The sequence below is a fragment of the Arachis hypogaea genome, chromosome 5 (assembly GCF_003086295.3).
Source record: "Arachis hypogaea cultivar Tifrunner chromosome 5, arahy.Tifrunner.gnm2.J5K5, whole genome shotgun sequence".
NCBI classification, from domain to species: domain Eukaryota; kingdom Viridiplantae; phylum Streptophyta; class Magnoliopsida; order Fabales; family Fabaceae; genus Arachis; species Arachis hypogaea.
The window spans coordinates 74,726,999-74,735,379 of NC_092040.1; the positions used below are offsets into that span (position 1 = coordinate 74,726,999).

The window sequence follows — 8,381 nt, forward strand, 5'->3', positions numbered from 1 at the left end:
GCAGGGTTTTCAGGATCATTAGCTTTTTCTTCAGAAGATGCTTCTTTAGTACTGTTGGATGTATTTTGCAATCCATTCAGACTTTGAGATATCATGTTGACTTGCTGAGTCAATGTTTTGTTCTGAGCTAGTATGGCATTCAGAGCATCAATTTCAAGAACTCCCCTTTTCTGAGGCATCCCATTACTCAAAGGATTCCTCTCAGAGGTGTACATGAATTAGTTATTTGCAACTATGTCAATGAGTTCTTGAGCTTCTGCAGGCGTTTTCTTTAGGTGAATGGATCCACCTGCAGAATGGTTCAGTGACATCTTAGAAAGCTCAGATAAACCATCATAGAATATATCTAAAATAGTCCACTCTGAAAGCATGCCAGAAGGACACTTTTTGGTCAACTGCTTGTATCTTTCCCAAGCTTCATAGAGGGATTCACCATCTTTTTGCTTAAGGGTCTGAATATCCACTCTAAGCTTGCTCAGCTTTTGAGGAGGAAAGAACTTGGCCAAGAAGGCTGTGACCAGCTTATCCCAAGAGTCCAGGCTATCTTTAGGTTGTGAGTCAAATAATGTTCTAGCTCTGTCTCTTACAGCAAAAGGGAAAATCATGATCCTGTAGACTTCAGGATCTACTCCATTAGTCTTAACAGTGTCACAAATCTGCAAGAACTCAGTTAAAAAATTGATAGGGATCTTCTGATGGAAGTCCATAAAACTTGCAGTTTTGTTGCATTAAAGCAACTAGTTGAGGTTTCAGCTCAAAATTGTTTGCTCCAATGGCAGGGATTGAGATGCTTCTTCCATAAAAATTGGAAGTAGGTGTAGTATAATCACCAAGCATCCTCCTTGTGCCTCCACCATTGGTATTGGGTTCGGCCATGTCTCTTTCTTTTTTGAGATTCTCTGTAAGGTTTTCTCTGGATTGTTGTGCTTTAGCTTCCCTTAGCTTCTTCTTCAGAGTCTTTTCAGGTTCAGGATCTGCTTCAACAAGAATGTCCTTGTCCTTGCTCCTGCTCATATGAAAAAAAAGAGAACAAAAAAGGAAGAGGAATCCTCTATGTCACAGTATAGAGATTCCTTTATGTGAGTAGAAGAAGAAAAGAATAGAAGAAGGATGAGAAAAATTCGAACACAGAGGAGAAGAGAGGGTTTGAATTTTTAGATGAAGAGAAGGGTTAGTAAATGAATAAATAAATAGAAGAAGATGAGAGAGAGGAATTCGAAAATTGTTTTTGAAAAATAGTTAGTGATTTTCGAAAATTAAGAGAAGAAGTACTATTAGAATTAAAATTTGAAACAATTAGTTAATTAAAAGAATTTTGAAAAAGAAGAGGGAATTTTCAAAAATTAGAGAGAGAAAATTAGTTAGGTGTTTTCGAAAAAGATAAGAAACAAACAAAAAGTCAATTAGTTAGTTGAAAAAGAATTGAAAGTCAATTTTGAAAAGATAAGAAGTTAGAAAAGATTTTGAAATCAAACTTTTGAAAAAGATATGATTAAAAAGATATTGTTGAAAAGATTTAATTTTTAAAATTAAAATTGATTTCTTGACTAACAAGAAACTAAATGATGTGATTCTAAAATTTAAAGATTGAACCTTTCTTAACAAGAAAGTAACAAACTTCAAATTTTTTAATCAATCACATTAATTGTTAGTAAAGTTTTCGAAAATTGTGAAATAAAATTAAGAAAAAGATTTTGAAAAATATTTTTTAAATTTTCGAAAATGATAAAAGAAAAATGAAAAAGATTTGATTTTTGAAAAAGATTTTGAAAGGATAGGATTTTTGAAATTGAAATCTTGACTTGACTAGTAAGAAACAACTAATTTTAAAATTTTTGACTAAGTCAACCCAAAGATTTCGAAAATTATGAGAGAAAAAAGGAAAAGATAATTTTTTTGATTTTTTTGAATTTTTAATGATGAGAGAGAAAAACACAAAATGACTCAAAACATGGAAAATTAAAATCAAACAAGGAAAACATGCAAGAACACTATGAATGTCAAGATGAACACCAAGAACACTTTGAAGATCAAGATGAACATCAAGACTTATTTTTGAAAAATTTTCAGGAAAAGAAAAACATGCAAGACACCAAACTTAGAAATTTTTCATGTTTAGACACTAATAAAACAAGAATGCATATGAAAAACAAGAAAAGACACAAAACAAGAAAATATGAAGATCAAACAAGAGGACTTATCAAGAACAACTTGAAGATCATGAAGAACACCATGCATGAATTTTCAAAAAATGCAAGAAACAAAGAAACATGTAATTGACACCAAATTTAAATCATGTCACAAGACTCAAACAAAAAACACAAAATATTTTTGGTTTTTATGATTTTATTATTTTTTTGGTTTTTTCGAAAATTATATTTTTTTTGAAAAACGAAAACAAATAAAAATTTTGAAAGATTTTGAAAACTTTTTGAAAATAAAATACGAAGAAAATTACCTAATCTGAGCAACAAGATGAACCGTCAGTTGTCCAAACTCAAACAATCCCCGACAACGGCGCCAAAAACTTGGTGCACAAAATTATGATCTCTAACAATAGCGCTCAACTTGGTATGCGCGTTTATAACTCAGCACTTTCTTCACAACTTCGCATCACTAACCAGCAAGTGCACTGGGTCGTCCAAGTAATAAACCTTACGTGAGTAAGGGTCGATCCCACGGAGATTGTTGGTATGGAGCAAGCTATGGTCATCCTGTAAATCTCAGTCAGGCAGATTCTAATGGTTATAATAGTTTTTGAATATAAAGATAAACAAAGCATAAAATAAAGATATAGATACTTATGTAATTCAATGGTGAAAATTTCAGATAAGCGCATGAAGATACTGTGTGGCTCTTTGAATGTCTGCTTTCCGGCTGTCTCCATCCAATCGTGTATATTCCTTTCCATGGCAAGCTGTATGTTGGGGGATCACCGTTGTCAATGGCTACCATCCGTCCTCTTAGTAAAAATGGTCCAGGTGCTCTGTCACAGCACGGCTAATCATCTGTCGATTCTCGATCATGCTGGAATAAGATCCATTGATCCTTTTGCGTCTGTCACTATGCCCAACACTCGCGAGTTTGAAGCTCGTCATAGTCATTCAATCCCTGAATCCTACTCGAAATACCATAGACAAGGTTTAGACTTTCTGGATTCTCAAGAATGTTGCCAATGGATTCTAGCTTATACCACGAAGATTCTGGTTAAGGAACCCAAGAGATACTCATTCTAGCTTATTTGCTTGTAGAACGGAAGTGGTTGTCAGGTACGCGTCCATAGGTGAGAATGATGATGAGCGTCACATAATCATCACATTCATCAGGTTCTTAGGCGCGAATGGATATCTTAGAATAGAAATAAATGAGATTTGAATAGAAAAACAGTAGTACTTGCATTAATTCGTGAGGTACAACAGAGCTCCATACCTTAATCTATGGTGTGTAGAAACTCCACCGTTGAAAATACATAAGAACAAGGTCCAAGCATGGCCGAGAGGCCAGCCCCCAAAACGTGATCAAAGGATCAAAAGATAATCCAAAGATGTAAATACAAAAGTAAAAAGTTCTATTTATACTAAACTAGTTACTAGGGTTTACAGAAATAAGTCTAAGTGCAGAAATCAACTTCCGGGGCCCACTTTGATGTGTGCTTGGTCTGAGCTTGAGCTTTACACGTGCAGATGCTTCTCTTGGAGTTAAACGCCAAGTTGTAATGTGTTTTTGGTGTTTAACTCTGGTTTGTGACGTGTTTTTGGCGTTTTACTCTAGAATGCAGCATGGAACTGGCATTGAACGCCAGTTTGCGTCGCCTAAACTTGAATGAAGTATGAACTATTATATATTGCTGGAAAGCTTTGGATGTCTACTTTCCAACGCAATTGAGTAAGCGCCATTTGGAATTCTGTAGCTCCAGAAAATTTATTTCGAATGCAGGGAGGTCAGAATCCAACAGCATCAGCAGTCATTTTTCAGCCTCCTATAAGATTTTTCCTCAGGTCCCTCAATTTCAGCCAGAAAATACCTGAAATCACAGAAAAATGCACAAACTCATAGTAAAGTCCAGAAATGTGAATTTTGCATAAAAACAAATAAAAACATCCCTAAAAGTAGCTAGATCCTACTAAAAACTACCTAAAAACAATGCCAAAAAGCGTATAAATTATCCGCTCATCAGATATCTTTGCTGATTGATTTAGATTCTTATAACTCTAGTCTTTCCTTAGGAGTTGACTAGGCCTTTATGTGTTAATTTAATTTAACCACTTGACTTAGTGGGAGCAAAAATATAATTTCCATCACCATTGATAAGGATAACTAGGATAGGATTGCTGATTTTCATACCTTACCAAGAGTTTTCTTAGTTACTGTAATTTATTTCTCTTGTCCAAACCTTTTCAAATTCCTAAAATATACCTTTGCATAACCAATAATAAAACACACCTCCCTGCAATTCCTTGAGAAGACGACCCGAGGTTTGAATACTTCGGTTTATAAATTTTATTGGGTTTGTTACTTGTGACAACCAAAACTTTTGTAAGAAAGGAATTCTTGTCGGTCTAGAAGCTATACTTACAACGGAAATTTATTTGTAAAAATTCTAGATTGCACGAGATTTTCGTTCTTCATAGCTCATGGCCTGCATAGGACAGACATGCATCATACTTGGTTGTACATTTCCTTTGTTATGATTGTTGAATGAATGTATGCTTTATTTGTTTGTATTCTATTCTTGGTATTTGTGTTTTATTTTCTTGTATTCTTTTGTTTGTGTTCTGCTTTCTATTTTCTTTATTTTCTCTATTTATCTGTATCTTTTGTTTACTGCTTCTCTATATTTTGTTATTTGTCTGCCAAACAACACAGAATTAATGAACTTAACTAATAACCCCGACCCTACTAAGAAATCCCCAGTTCTTACCCCTTCTCTCTCCCTTCCCCCTCCAGATGGAAGTATGAGTACCCTTCCGTAGTTCACTGATGACCGTTCGCAAAAAGGATTCCTTTCTAGGTAGTCTTCTAAGTCTAGGGTGAATCTCGTTCTCTGTTTATATGTATATATTGTGAGACCAGCCAACGTTTTTACCCTGTTCGTATGCGAACTTTAGCCTAAATCTGGTGTACGAGACTCTTGCTAACTGGCTACTGGATGAGGTACTAGAGAGACGTCATATGACAATGTCTGATCGTGCAGAGTAGTAGTATGTGATGTTCCACCTTCTGATGACGTTCCACCTGACTTGAGTTTTGAAGACTTAGAACGTACTTTCCCTCGCTTTAGTAGTTTAGAGGGACTAGGTGAGTATAGAGTCTAGGCTAGCCTGGGTGCCAGCTTAGGGACTTCTTGAACAGGTCAGGACCTGGGATGTTGTATGTATATATATGTATATAGTTATTATCTAGCTATATCTAGGGGTGTTCTAACTAAAAGTTTATACTCTAATAAAGGCTGGATAACTGAATATTGTCAATTGCTTGTGATCTATTTATGTGTGGTTGTTTATAACTATTTTATCTGTTATTAGTTGTGAATTGATTATGAATGATTCTTTTAAACCCGTAGTTGCTATAAAAAAATAGTAGATTACTAATGCATTTACGGACGAATTCTTTTTGTTAGTAAATCCTCGTTGATAATTATTTGTTGATATACAGATTTTGCTTTTCATTAATAATTTCTCCACACATATTCCAAACTTGGGGTGACAAATAGACCAATCCATTCCACACCACCGAAAGTCCGCATCGTCCCCACTTATTTTGGCGGGCCTGGAAGTCTACCCCTCCCCTCCTAATGACAAAATTTAAAAATCCTAAAACATCTCCTGTTAGAATCGGTTTTAATTAACAAGTTAATTAAAATACAATAATAATTTAATTGCCCAAAATAAGTTCGAAATTTAAAAATATTAATTTAAAATTTTAAATATGATATTTGTACTTAATAAATATTTTTGAGTCAGAAAGCATAATTTTTTGCGAAAAATTATGTAAAAACACGTACTGGTAATTTAACTGGCAGTACCAGCTTAAGTCTATCCGATACTGTGTGAGAGCAATAAAAACTGTAGAAAAACATAGAAAACCATTTAGAATTAAAAACCGGACACTAATCTTAAAGGTTTTGGCCCAAAGTGGACCAAACATAACTAAAATACTAACGGATTGGACCGGACCCAAGTTGGGTCCAAACCCAACATATATATGTGATCATTAAGAGGCATTTAGCCTCATTTTTCAGAAAAGAGGGAGAGAGGGACGGTGAGAAGAGAGAAGAGAAAGGGTTGGGGGTTTCACTATTCACCCAAACCTTATTTTGCTCATAACTTTAGTTACGATGCTCCGATTGACGAGTCGTTTGTGGACAAGCGAAGATCTTGTCTAGCTCTTCAATTCTAGCTAAAAAAAAAGTAGGTAAGAACTCAAAATCGATGTTCTAGTTTCCAGCCCTAACTAATTTCACATTTTTGTGTATTATTTTGAGTAGATTTTGTGATTTTAGTTATTTAGGTATGATCTAGTAGCGGGTTATTGTTGGATTTAGTCCCAATTCATAGTGGGTAAGGTAAGAAAGCTCTATACCCTTGTGATTTGTTATATTTGTGAACCCTAGGTTTTGATTTTAGTAATTTATATGGTTTAGCTTGGAAATTCTTGATGGTTGGAGTTGATCTTTCGTGGTTAGGCATTGTTGAGCTTGTTTGAGGACTCAACTTGGTGAATTTGTGCATATTGGAAATCGACCAAGGTATGGTTTTGGTTTTTTTTATGTAATATGTAATGTTTCATAAGACTTTTGCTAGCGCCCTTTAAGATAGGATTGAATGATGTGGTTGTATGATTAATTGCATATAAATATTATGGTTGATGATGATTTTAATGAAGGTTGAAGGAGTTGTATATGTTGGAGTATGAATATTGATGATTATGATGATTGTGATGATTGATGTTATTGTTGTTGATAGATGATGAGGAATTTGAGAATTTATGATGATAAGTTGATGAACAATGTTTGTGATGATTTAGAATGGTGTATATGTGAATTGTTTGATGTTGGGATTGTTGATTTTGTTTAAGATGGTTATATTGAGAAGACATTAAGAAAATTATGAGGATTTGATGGTTTAATAGCTAAATGCTTAAGAAATGGTTTGGAAGTGTTTACTACGGATATTTGAGTTGCGATGATTGTGTTTTGTTTAGGTTGGTTTTGAAGTTTTGGAAACTAGAGCATTTTGGTAATTTTGTATAAAACCTTATTTTGATGAAATTTAGCAAATCATAACTTGAGCCCTAGATTTTGAAATTGAGGGATTTTTGTTTCAAATTAAAGATGATTTCAAGAGCTTTAAAATGATATAAAGTTTGAGGAAAATGGAGTTTTGTAGAGGAAGTTATGAACGTTGGAAGTTAGGGCTAAAAATATGATTTCTACAGCCTTAAAAATTTTCCAAGTCTGATACAGCATGTGTACGCGATACTGTGCATGCGACGCGGGCGTTCTCCACTACCTGAGGGTCTCACTACGCAGACACAAGCTTACGTACATGAGTATGCATTTATAAGGTTTCATACGCGAATTGTAACACGCAGCGCGAGCATTCCATTCTGTTTTGGAAGACTCGCGTACACAGATAAGGTGTCGCGTACGCGAATGCGCAAATTTTGACTTGTGCGTATGCGGGGCAAGATTCATGTACGCGAAACCCCTATGTTGCTAAAAAATGGTTTTCTTCACCTTTTCAAGGATTTTTCAGCTTTCTAAACTTCTTTAATTACTGTTTAAGATTTTTATCTAGTAATTAGGTCCTAAAACTATTAGAGGTGAGTTAGTAAATTAAATTGATGAATTTCCATTATAATTTTAGAAGACGGTGACATAGACGTAGGACGTTCTATGGATGGAATAGCTTGAGTGTTTAGGTGGAGTATTGAGGTGACAATGAATAATTGAGAAACATGATTGACTTTGGTTAATGAGATGACTGCACGCAGACTTGTGCTATGAGCAGTGATCTCTGATATTGAGTATGTAATTGTGATATGCATTATTCTCTGTCATAGGGGCTATGACAGTCTCCCGACTACATTCGAATGTGAAGACTGTGGCAGTCTCCCGCTCACGTGACATGCATTAATTTGGTAAGTTGCTATGCGCCTCGGGCAAGGGCTGTGGTAGTCTCCTGCTTATCGAGATAGCGATGCCGGCGTAGGGGCCGAGGCAGTCTCCCATCTACATTGAGATGTGAGGACTGTGGCAGTCTCTCACTCACATAACCTTTCTACCTCCAGAGTGAACTCGGGCACTATAACCCGAAAGAGTGTGGCGGGCACTATACCTCGCAAGGTGCAAGAAAGAGTGAGCAGGGTACTATATCCCT

At 35.3% G+C, this 8,381-nt stretch overlaps 1 non-coding gene across 1 annotated transcript; it reads left to right on the forward strand.

The window, feature by feature from the left end:
* Positions 1-369: 369 nt before the first annotated feature.
* On the forward strand, positions 370-473 carry LOC112804685 (small nucleolar RNA R71). The gene has a single exon (XR_003203298.1). It is a non-coding gene; the product is annotated as a small nucleolar RNA R71 (small nucleolar RNA).
* The last annotated feature ends 7,908 nt before the right edge of the window (positions 474-8,381 follow it).